Source organism: Tenrec ecaudatus, chromosome 2 (genome assembly GCF_050624435.1).
Source record: "Tenrec ecaudatus isolate mTenEca1 chromosome 2, mTenEca1.hap1, whole genome shotgun sequence".
NCBI classification, from domain to species: domain Eukaryota; kingdom Metazoa; phylum Chordata; class Mammalia; order Afrosoricida; family Tenrecidae; genus Tenrec; species Tenrec ecaudatus.
In genome coordinates, this window is record NC_134531.1 from 242,676,675 (window position 1) to 242,689,135 (window position 12,461).

The following is a 12,461-nucleotide window of genomic DNA, read 5'->3' on the forward strand; positions in this document are numbered from 1 at the left end:
TATGGAGACCCAGAAAACAGGTCAAACCAGCTCAGTGACATTCAAAGTTAAGCTGCCATCCTGAATCTAGGATCCGCCCTTGTCACATGTGTGCCCCCAATCCCTCCTCTTCCTATTGTGTATATCTCTAGATTGTCCCCCTCTCATTGCTGTATACCCTATAGTGCAACCCCTTCCTGTGATGTATGTCTTTACCTGTAATTACTGGTCTTGCACATCCCCCAAAGATATATAGGCCTGGGTTAGCAATAAAGAGCTCTCTTGGGTTCCCTTCTTGGCCTCTCCTCAGTTCTCCCTTTCCCTCTCCCTTTTGCTGGCTCCCCTGTTCCCTTTCCCCTTGTCCTCCCCCCCTCCCCCTATCTCCACATGGACCACCAAGTGAGGCTGAGATGAGCATGCTACTATGAAATGTGTCTGACTCCATTATTTCAATCTGTCTTCTATCTCTCGTGTTCTCTAGGACTTTACTATAATCTTAATCTATTTTAACCATACAACTGCGTCTATCAAACCCACCATTAGTTGTGGGGGGCTGGCCTTCCCCCTCCCCCACATGTATCAAATGGATCAATGACCTGAAGGTAAAACTAAAATCATATAACCTTAGAAGAAAGCAAAGCTAAAGCTTCAAGATCTTATTCTGGACAATGAATTTTTAGCTATGACATAAAAGGCATCTAAATCAGAATAGAACAAACATAATCTCCATTTGCATGTGACATGAGCTTGTGTACACAGAAAATTCTGAAGAATTCATAACAGCTACTCCAAAAAATTGGACGCGAGGGGAAATATATATATATATATATATATATATATATATATATATATATATATATATCCATACACACATAACAAGGAAGCAGGTGGACTTTGTGTCTCTACTTGAATCTTGCTACAGTACAAGAACTGTTGGTTCTAATAATTTGGCACTGTTTGATAGTCACCTTTCTGACATGATTGCTGAAGACGATGAGGGTACATAAGCTAATGGGGTGAAGAAAGCTGATGGTACCCAGCTATCAAAAGGCAGAGCGTCTGGGGTCTTAAAGGCTTGTAGTTAAACAAGCAGCCATCTAGCAGGAAAGCAATAATGTCCACATGGGAAAAGCACACCAACCTGTGTGATCATAAGGTGTCAACAGCAAGAGGTATCAGAAGTTCAAAAACATGCAACCATATTGATGTGAAGGGGGAATGGATGTAGAAGACCCCAAAATGCACCAAGAATTGGACAGGCTCTCTCAGAAGGGCCACATGGAATGGAAGAGAAATCCAGAGAGCAGTGTGGCAATGATGAACCACATAACTATCCTCTAGTTAAGATTTTATCCCCTTGCTATAAGGTTTTTATTTGTTTTACCTCATTAATTGTTATATTTGCATATGTCAATTTGCATATTTAAGATTGTTCGGACATGGAAGTCAAGATAGATAACTCTTCAGAAACAGCTAATAGGAGTAACAAGTCCCTGAGGGTATGGAAAGGGGTGGGGAGGGAATGGGGAGCTGACAGCATTGATGATAGGGTTGAACCACAGAACTGTACATGAATGGATATACTGGATTGTGTAAGATGTCAATAAAACTATGATTAAAAAAATCCAAACTCACTATCATCCAAATGACAACTCAGAGCAATCCTATGGGACAAGGTAGGATTGCCCTGGGAAGTTTCGGAGACTGTAATTCTTTACAAGAGTAGAAAGCCCCATCTTTCTCCTGAGTGGTAGCTGATGGTTTTGAACTGCTAACCTTGCACTTTGCAGCCCACTCTTAACCATTACGCCACCAGGGATCCTTCAAAAACGCTACCAGAGCTAATGAGCTAATTGGGCAAAATTCCAAAATCACATAATTTTCAAAATACATAAGCTACTAGCCCAAATTTAAAAAAAATATATAAACCCAGAAACAACAAGTGCTGGAGAGGACATGGAGAGATTCGACCTCGAGTGCACTGTTGGTGGACTTGTCAATACATACAGCTACTGGGGAAAATGATATAGAGATACTTAAAGCAACTGGGAATTGAAATCCCAGGTGATCCAGCGATACCACTTTTAGGCATATACCCTAAAGAAATACAGACACAACACGAGTGGATGAATGCTCTCCCATGTTCATTGCAGCACAGTTCACAATAGCAAGAAACTGGAAGCAGCCCAAATGCCAAACAGTGGAAGAATAGAGAAGCTATGGTACAGACACACAATGGAATATTACACCCCCTTGAAAAACGGTGAAAGCATGAAACACCACATGACATGGAAGAACCTGGAAACCATTGTGCTGAGTGAAGTAAGCCAATCACAAAAGGACAAGCATTGTATGAGTCCACTACTATAAGGAGCAACACCAATTAAACAAATCTTAGAAGCCAATTCCTGAGCAAAAGGGGAGAAACCTACCTACCGGCCACGAACCACACATCACCTCCCTTTCATGCACTTCCCAAGAGCCACCTGGAGGGAGGAGACCTCACATGGTCTGGGGTCGACCCCCTGAAGAGGGGGGATGGGAGATGGCCATCCACAGGAGGCTGTACAGCATCGAGACAAGGCTGGGGCAAACCAATGGGCCTCTCAGGAGGGGAGGAGACTCCTGTCCGAAAAGCAAACAAAGACCAGGGAAGGGAGCATCTACATTTTGGAAGAGACCCTGATAGCTCTGTTGGTGAGTGTGGTGGGTGACTGGGGAGAAGTCAACTCACATTGGGAAGGGATGCTAAACAAAGATTGTAGGGAAGTTAGGGAGACAATGGACCTGATTTCCTGTTCCTGGGTAGACTCTACAAATACATTTCTACCCAACCCTCGGTGAACCACACCATGGACTAAACACCATGATGACCTTGGACACCGACCGTGCAGGCAGCACGGCAGAACACAGAGGCTGCACCAGAGGGGCTTAACACAGAGGTCCTGCTGAATGAACTGAGCTCTGCCTCCAAGTTGCCTGCACCCTTGGACTAGGGATGAGGGTACTATGGTGGGAGAGGAAGCGGATAGGGGCTGCTCCTGGGCTGGGGAAGCAGCAGTCATTAGACCTTGGGGGAAACCCCCAGCCTGGTGGATGTCCAATGGAAAAGGACACCACATATTTAGTACCTCGATGCCTCCCTAACAGTGGCATGACAGGTTTGGATCTATTGTGTCGGGACCTGCACTTGGAAGAACTGATCAAGGAAGGCTGCCCCTAACACCAAGACAGAGGTTGAACTGCCAGGAAAGAACTCATGGCAGCTCAGAGTGGATCTGTTCTCCCACAGACTCCTCAAACCGACAGTGGGGGGTCATTAGGAAAATTAATTAGTTGCCAGTTCAATCGCCTTACACCCCAGGGGCATGATTGACAATGTACTTTTTGTTTACTGGGGTTTTTGTTTTCCTGCCTTTAGCTTGAGTGTTTTTTGTTTCTTGTTTTGGGGATTTTTTTTGAGTGTTCTGTTTTGTTTCCCCCTTTGTTTGTTTGCTAGTGGATTTGCTGCTGTTGTTGGTGTTTTGATTTTGTCATAAGACAACTGCCAAAATAAACCAGAGTCATGTATAACCAACCCATGGGGGAGCACATGGATTCTGGGCTCCCATTGAACTCTTAGCCCCAATCCAAGAACAGTTAGTTCTGATCACATGGCCCGGCAGGATACATGCCTTCAGGAAATGATCACTGAAGATAAGGGTGCTACAGCAAAGTGTGGTGAAGAAAGCAGATGGTGCCCAGCTATCGATCGCAATAGTGCCTGGGGTCTTAAAGGCTTACATTCAAGCAAGCAGCCATCTAAGTGAGGAGTCAACTAGATCCACATGGAAGAAGCACACCAGCTGTGTGATCCAGAGCTGACGAAGGGAAAATTATCAGAGCTAAAACTGTGAACACTCAATTTGTGGCAGGCTATGAAGGGCAGCGGGAACTCCAAACCCATCTGCAGAGTGTCTAGTCAGATTAAGCCCCTGGCAGATCCCCTCTAGCCACTGGCAAAGGTCTGGAACAGCCTTACTATCAAACATAGAACACTATAATGCTGATTGTGCTGGGTCAAACTTGATAGCTGGCTAGTTGACCTCCATCTAGAGAGTCTAGACCCAACCTGAATTTTGTTCTAGGTGCAAGGATCTCTTGCTTGTTGCATGACAAAAGTTTCTTCCATGACCTTCAACATATTGGTGATGGTCTTTTCTTTCTTACCCATTGTTTGTATTTTTGTCTTTACATTACTATTGTTTTATCCTTACTAAATAAAAAAATACAAAATGATTTTTAAAATACATGTTAGATTTCATCAAAATGAAAGAAAAAAAAGTTCATTAAGAAAGTAAAGAAATGGGTGTCAACTAAATCCACATGGAAAACACACCAGCCTGTGTGATCCAAGGACTGTCAATAATAGAATTCACATCTAAAGGAGGGACTGGCATTAGAGCTTAAATTGTGAACACCTGGTTTGCAGAAGGCTATGGATGACGGTGAAAGCCCAAATTCCTTCTGCAGGGTCCACACATAGATTAAGCTTCCGAAAACATCCTTCTATCACCGTTAAGGGATATGATCTAGCCCTATTATCAGCCAGAGAGCATTATAAAGTCAGTTATGGCCAACGTACATAGGCTAAAATGTAAACTCTGATCATTTGATCCCCTGTCCACCATTTCAAAGCTATTTGTTTGTTTGCTATTTTTAAGTGAAGAGGAAATACTTGTGGATGAAGCCCCTGAATAATCCCCTCTGAGCCTGCAACAGGGATGTGAGCAGCCTGCTGGCACGCAGGGTGCACTGGAAGGTGGACTGCTGCAGATGCAGTCAGGCTAAAATCTAGCACCCTATCATTTGATCTCCCTTATGATCCATGTAAATTCACTCTAGTTTTTAATATCTTCTGCTTTCTTTTCAATTGAGGTTCTTATCTTTTCTTTTCAAACCATTTTATTAAGAGCTAATCCAGATAACCATTCCGTAGTTCAGTCACATCAAGCAGTACTGTAAAATTTCTACCAAAATTAGTTTCAAAACATTTTCTTCCTTCTTGAACTCCTTGATATGAGCTCATCAATCCTGGCTTTTCATATACCGAAAAACAGTTAAAAACACAGAGCAAAGATTCAAGATTGCTACCCACAGTAACAAACTACAACAGAGATAAATCCCAATATGGGGGGGGGGAAACACCAGAAAATATTAAAAACCATCAAGCACAAAATATATCAGAGAGGGGATCGAGTGACAAGGTTTGAACTGTTCAAATTGAATTTATCATTTTAATCTACTATAGTCGTTCCTCCAACACTCTCTGTCAGGTAACCAGGTCATCCCCCTGTCTCCATGGTGGTCAAGAGGGCAAGCATTGGAGGCTTAGTCCCTATTGTAGATCCTGCAAATGTGTCTGGGGCTTCCACTGCCATCCACAGCCTCCTGCAAGTCAGGGTCTCACCATTTCAATTCGGATACTACTCTCTTCTTCTTCGGATTTGGATTCAATAATTTACATTGCATGGATCACACATGTTGGTGTGCTTCCTCCGGGTGGGCTTAGTAGATATCTCACTTAGATGGCTGTTTGCTTGGAAGATCCCAGACACTGTTCTATCTGATAGCCGGGTACCATCAAATTTCTGCACCACAGAAATTTTGCTATGGCACTCCTATCTTCTGTGTTTCCTTCATGAGGGTGAGTAATGAGCGGGGCCATGATGTAAGAACTAATTGCTCTTAGTTTGAAGCTACGATTAAGTGGGAACCCAAAATCCATTCATGATCTATGGTTTGCAATTGGCTCTGGCTCACCTTAGAGACATCCCTGTTAATTTACAATTGAGGTTTTTATCTGTTTTATAACTTTGTTATTGTTGTTAGCTTTTTTGATTTTTAATGTTTCTCTATATAAGAAATGTAGGATAGGTAAATCTAGAGATGGTAACTGGATTAATGGTTCCTGGGGGTATGGCAGGGGAGGGTGGTGGGAAATGGAGAGCTAATAAGGATGGGTACTAGACTAAAGAAAATGCCCTAAACCTGTGGTGATAATTGTACAACTGTGATTGAACTTACTGCATTGTTCATTTGAGTAGATGCCAATAAAACTGTTAGGAAAAAAGTAAAGATTTCATCAACCTATAGAGCAGAAAGAAACCTAAACAACCTGTAGAACAGGAAGAAAACATTTGAAAATCTTGTATCCAATGATAAGGGTTTGATATCCAGAATAGATAAAGAATCCCTACAAATTCACAACAAAGACAATCCACCCACAGTCAAAATCGGCCAAAGACTCAAGCTGTGATTTCTACCAAGAGGCTATCTACACATGGCCAAGCAGCACGTGAAGAGCTGACCGACAGCATGAACCATGTATTCTTTATGTGTGCCACGGAGTCGACGCAAACTGACGGCAACTCTAAGGAGCCCTGTTGATGTAGGGGGTCACACGTTGGGCTGCTAACCTCAAGGTCAGCAGTTTGAAACCACCAGCCACTTGTTGGGAGAAAGGTGAGGCTTTGTACTCCAGTACAGATTCCAGGAGCAGTTCTGTTCTGTCCGACAGGGTCTCCATGAGTCAGAAATGACTCCATGGCTGTGTTTGATTCTTTCTTTCTTTTTTCAGGAGCCCTGGTGGCTGTGGAATAGGCATTTGACTGCCCGCAAGTCAACAATTCAAACCCACCTCCTGTTCCAGGCGAGGATGAGGCTTCCAGGAAAGACTGACAGTCCTGACACCAAGGGCTCAAGTAGTAGGAAAATGTTTTGAGAATGATGACGGCAACGCATGTGCAAATGTGCTCGGCACAGTGGATAGATGGATTGTGATGAGAGGTGTACGAGCCCCCCAATAAAATGATTTAAAAAATAAAAATAATAAATTTTTAAAAAAAGAAAATCTTATAGGACTGAAATAAAAATAAATAAAGACCAGCAATCTTGGAGACCCCGCACTGGGTCGCCGGAGTGGGAGCTGCGGTGACAGCAGTGGGCTTGGGTGGGTATGGAACGAAGCAGAACTGCCCCGTCGGGTCTCCTCGGCTGCCCTCTTTGGGGCAAGACAGCCTGGCAGCTAATAGGGAGGGAAGGTCAGCGGTTTGAAACAACCAGCTCTGAAACCGGACAAAGATGACATGGTGGCGCTCATGTAGATTTCATCTTGGAAACCCTGTGGGCTTCAGGGGCTCTAAGCCCTCATGGGAGCAGAGAGCTTCAAGTTTCTCCCTTGGATAGGCTGGTGGTTTTGAACCACTGAACAACTAGTAACTCACTATGCCACCATGGCTCTGGTCGCTAAGTCATTCATAAACACAAACATAGCAACCCTATCGCCCTATCAGACATTGTCGAATGGCCCCAAGGGGTTCTGAGACTGTAATTCTTTACTGGACTGGAAAGCCTCCGTTTTCTCCGGAGGAGCAGCTGGTGGGTTAGAACCATAACTTGCAGGTCACAACCCAATGGCCTAACCCACTGCGACATGAGGGCTCCTTTATCAGTCATTGAGCACAGTGACATCAAGTACATTCTGGCTCTGTGGGCTTCCATGACTGCAACCCTTTACAGGAGAGGAAAGCCTCATCTTTCTCCCACAGAGCTGCTGGTGATTTCAAACTGCTGACCCTGGCGTTAGCAGCCCAATTCATAACCTCTTCAGTCACCAAGGCTCCTTCATTAGTCACTGCTGGGCTAGCCAGTCAGTCCCAACCCATAGCAACCCCGTGTGCCACAGAAAAAAACATTGCCCAGTCTGGTACCAGCCTCACAATTGTTCTCATGTCTGAACACATGGTGGCAGCCACGGTGTCAACCCATCTGGTCGCAGGCCTTCTCTTTCTCTGCCCCTCTACTTTCCCAAGCAGGGTGCCCTTCCCCAAGGACTAGTCTCTCCTGACGACATGGTCAAAGTTTCTCCATCCCTGAATCTAAGGAGCATTCGGGCTATACTTCCTTCAAGACATACTTATTTGCTCTTTTTGGCAGTCCATGGCACTTTCATTATGCTTGGCCAGCACCAAGTTCAAATGCAGATGCTTCTGGGGTTTTCCTCCTTTTCAGGGTCCTGCTTTCACATGGATAGGAGGCGACTGAAACATCTTGACTTGGGTCAGGCACACTTTAGTCCTCAAAGTCTCATGGGAGCCTTTCAATACTTTAACGAGATGCAGCACAGATTGACATTAGGGAAATTCAAATTAAAACCACAATGAGATATTGCATCACACCCACTAGGATAGATCTGGTTAGGAAAAAATGTCAACTATGTTTTGAAAATGATGATGGCAACAAAGGTACATATGTTTTTGACACAATGGATGTATGTATGGATTGTGATAAGAATTGTACGAGCCCCCAATAAAATGATTTTTAAAAAAAGAAAGAGAGAAAAAATGTCAACTAACAAGCATTGGTAAGGATATGGAGAAATTGAAACCCTTTTGTACTGCTGGTGGGAATGTAAAATGGGACAGCCTCTGTGTTCCTCAAAAGTTACATAGACCCAGCGAGTCCATTCCTAGGTATACAGCATAGCCTAGACACTTGAAAGTAAGGACTCAAACAGACACGTGTTGCCAATATTCCTGTCTTAGTATTAAGAAGCGCCAAAAGTACAGAGAGGAACCGGAAACACAGGGAATCCAAGAGAGATGATCCCTTCAGGACCAGTGGTGACAGTGGCGATACGGGGAGGGTAGAGGGAAAGTGGGGTAGAAAGAAGGTGGGGTAGAAAGGGGGAACTGATTATAAGGATCTACATATAACCCCCCACCCCAGGGGATGGACAACAGAAAAGTGGGTGAGGGGAGACGTTGGACAGTGGTAGATATGACAAAACAATAGTAATTTATAAATTATCAAGGGTTCATGAGGGAGGGATGAGCGGGAATGGAGGGAGGAAATAAGGAGCTGATATCAAGGGCTTAAGTAGAAAGCAATGTTTTGAGACTGATGATGGCAACAAATGTACAAATGTGCTTGACACAATGGATGGATGTATGGATTGTGATAAGAATTGTATGAGCCCCCAATAAAATGATTAAAAAAAAAGGAGAGCCAAAATGCAAAAACAACTCAACTGTCCATTAAATGAATAAATATCTTGTTTATTCACTCATCCGCACATTCAGCCATAGAGAGAAGGGACATCCTGCTATATGCTATCACATGGATGAACTCTGAAAACATGCTAACTGACAAAGATGCTAGATGTTATTATATGACCTATCAAGACTAGGTAAATTCACAAAAACCGAAGTTCATTAATTGCTCTGTGGGAGAAAGAAGAGGCTGTCTGCTCCCGTCGTGAGTGCAAGTCTCGGAAACACAAAGGGGTGCTTGTCCTCCATGCTCTGAAGAGAATAACAGCAGTGAATTAGTTTGGGGTTGTTTTCTTTTTAAGTAAGGGAGGGAATCCGTTGAGGGGGGTACCAATTTTCTATTTTGAAATAACTTAAAACTTTAAATGAATAGTGGTGATAGCATAACCTGATGAATGTTGCTGTCACCAAACTGTATTCTTAAAAATGGCATTTTGGGTTATATATCTTTCACCATAATAAAATTTGTCAATATATTTTGGAAGACAGCTACTTGGTCAACTGACTGCAAGAGATCCCTACTGGTACTCATTCCAAAGAAAGGTGACCTAACAGAATGCTCAAGTTATAGAACAGTATCATTAATATCACAAGAAAGTAAAATTTTGCTGAATATTATTTAAAGACTGTTGCAGCAGTACATTGTGACAGGAGGCTGTCAGAGGGTTAGGCCTTACTCAGAAGAGGACCTGGAACAAGGACGAGGAACAGTGCAGATTCTCTGAAAGCAGACGAGTCTGTTTCCTGGTGTTTTATTGACTATGCCAAATGCATTTGACTGTGTGGATCATATAAAAGTATGGGTAGTCTGAAAATAATTAACAATCTATAATCTATCAAGGGGCCACATGGTTGGGGGTTGGTGAGGAGGGAGGGAAAAGAGGAGCTGATCCCAAGGGCTCAATGGAAAGTAAATGTCTAGAAAGGAACGATGGGATATATGTACAAATATGTCAGATACAATTGATGTATCATTTGGAACAAGAGTTGTAAGAGCACCCAATAAAATGGTCCAAAAAAACCTACGGGTATCCTTGAGAAGGGTAATTTCAAAACACTTCCCTGAGTTCATGCAGAACTTAACTTGGACTTGGGTCAAGAGGCAGAACAAAAGGAATACTGCATGGTTTAAACTCCGAAAAGGTGTGTGTCAGCGTTGTATCCTCTCACCATAATTACTCATTCTGTATGCCAAGCAAGTAATTAGAAATGCTGGATTACAAGAAGAAAGCTGCATCGGGATTGGAAGAAGGCTTGTCAACAACCTGTGATATGCAGGTCACACAACCTTGCTTGCTGAAAGGGAGGAAGACCTGAAGCCCTTGCTGATGAAGACCGAGGATTGTAGTCCTCAGGGTGGATTACTACTCAATGTAAAGATCAAAATCCTCACAAACTGACCAATAGGTAACGTCATGATCAATGAAGAAAGGGTTGAAGAGGTCAAGGGTTCGCCTTGCTTGGACCCACAATCAATGCCCATGGAAGCAGCAGCATTTCTGAATCAAATGATGCATTGCATTGGTATATCTGCTACACAAGACCCTTCAAATGTTGAAAAGCAAGAATGTGACGTTGAGGACTGACGTGTACCTGACCCAAGCCGTGTTATTTTCAATCCCCTCCTGCGCAGGTGAAAGTTGAACACAGAACAGGGAGGCCTGTTCTAAGCAGCCTGGGTGCATCTGAATGATGGCCCGGGGTGGGCAGTGTTTAATGCTGTTGTACATGGAGGGTCATTAAGAGTCAGAGCCGACTCAGAGGCACCGGACATGCTTTCAGGTCAGGAAAGGCCAGGAAAGGCAAGAACGACAACAGGACAGAACCGGGCTCAAAACAGGCCCCAAGTCCCTCACAGCTCTGCTGTGCAGTGTGGTGGAAATTTCCTCCGAAATGGATAGTGGTGAAGGTCGCCGAGTGTAATGGATGTAATTAGCGTCACTGAGCACATACTGTTGAAGTAGAAAACGGTTTCGTGGTATTTTCCCTACACACACGTCCACACCCCCGAAAACCACTGTGAACATGTGGGGCGGGAGGGAGAGCGCACCCGAAAAGCGATGGGTGGGGCTACAAGCAGCCCGCGCAAGTGGCCAAGGGACCCGGGGAACCAGTGACTAGGCCGGCGTGGCCTGGGAGCTGAGGTCGCGGCAGGGGCGCACCCGGTTCCGGCGCCCGGTCCCCTCTAAACCTAAGGCCACGCCCGCGGCCCGGAGCTGCTCCACGGGCGAGGCGAGGACGTCGAGCGCTCCAAAGAGTCCACTCACCCGTTGCCGCGGCCGGGAATTCCTGTAACTCCCTGCGCACGGCTTCCAAAGCCGCCTCCGCCGTGACCCTGCTTCCATGAGTCCCGAAAGGCCCTCCCGAGGCTCCGCCCCGCCCCCACAAGGCCACGCCCCTAGATCACCGAGCTCCCGCCCACAGCGACATCCCGCCCCAAGATCACCGATGCCCCGCCCCACACCCAGACATCCCGTCCCCTCAAGGCCCCCACGCCCAAATATCCCGCCCCTCAAGGCCACGCCCCCACATCACCGAGCTCCCGCCCACAGAGACATCCCGCCCCAAGGCCCCGCCCCCGAGCCGCCCTGGGAGCAAGACCTCCTTCTGCTTCACAGGCAAGCATCCCAAAGTAATAAATGATTGTGTTTATTGACAATTCCATACATCAATACAAACGGACACGTTAAAAACAGCCCGGAGCCCATAGGAGCCCGAGGAGGAGGAAAGCGCCACGTCCAGGATGAAGGAGAAGTTATAAATAAGGGCCCTCAATCCTGGGCGGGGCAAATCTGGAAGGGGTGGGGCTTGCCAGTGGCCTCAGACATTCAGAGGGGGATGGGCGCCAGCCTGACCCTAGCCAGTGGGGAGGGGAAAGGAACCCACCTTCTAAAACAAGACCTTTGTATGAGCATAGTCCCCTCCTTGCATGGGGCAGGCTGGCTGAGGATGGGGAAAGGCAAGCCCAGAGGCCAGGCTAGAGCCATACTTTGGGTAGGATGTGGCTGCTGTGAGCTGAGGGATGACCAACCCTCACAGGGCTACTGGCAGGGGCAGCCCTGCAGGGACCACCTTGGCCTTTATGAGGGCCCGAGGCCGCGGCCTCATTGCAGTTTGCCCATGCAGGTGACTGGGGTGGTAGAAAGTGGGGTGACATAGGCTTTTATCTGTCAGGTGCAGAGCAGCTGATGTGACAGGGCCAGGCATCCTTCAGTGCCCGGTTCCCTTCTGCCTATGCAGTCAGCAGGGTCTGGAGGGCTATCCAAGCTGGTGGTGAGTGGCCTCTGCAGCCTGAAGCTGTGCTAAAGCTGCCCTGACCTTTCAGGGGCAGAGGGAAGCCACAGGGGCCAGAGACACACAATCTTCACCCAACTCTGACAACCAATGCTC

At 45.7% G+C, this 12,461-nt stretch overlaps 1 pseudogene; it reads right to left on the reverse strand.

The window, feature by feature from the left end:
- The window catches only part of LOC142440567 (cytosolic phospholipase A2 beta-like), a 32,921-nt pseudogene extending 21,505 nt beyond the window's left edge, over nt 1-11,416 (reverse strand).
- Nucleotides 11,417-12,461: the final 1,045 nt, after the last annotated feature.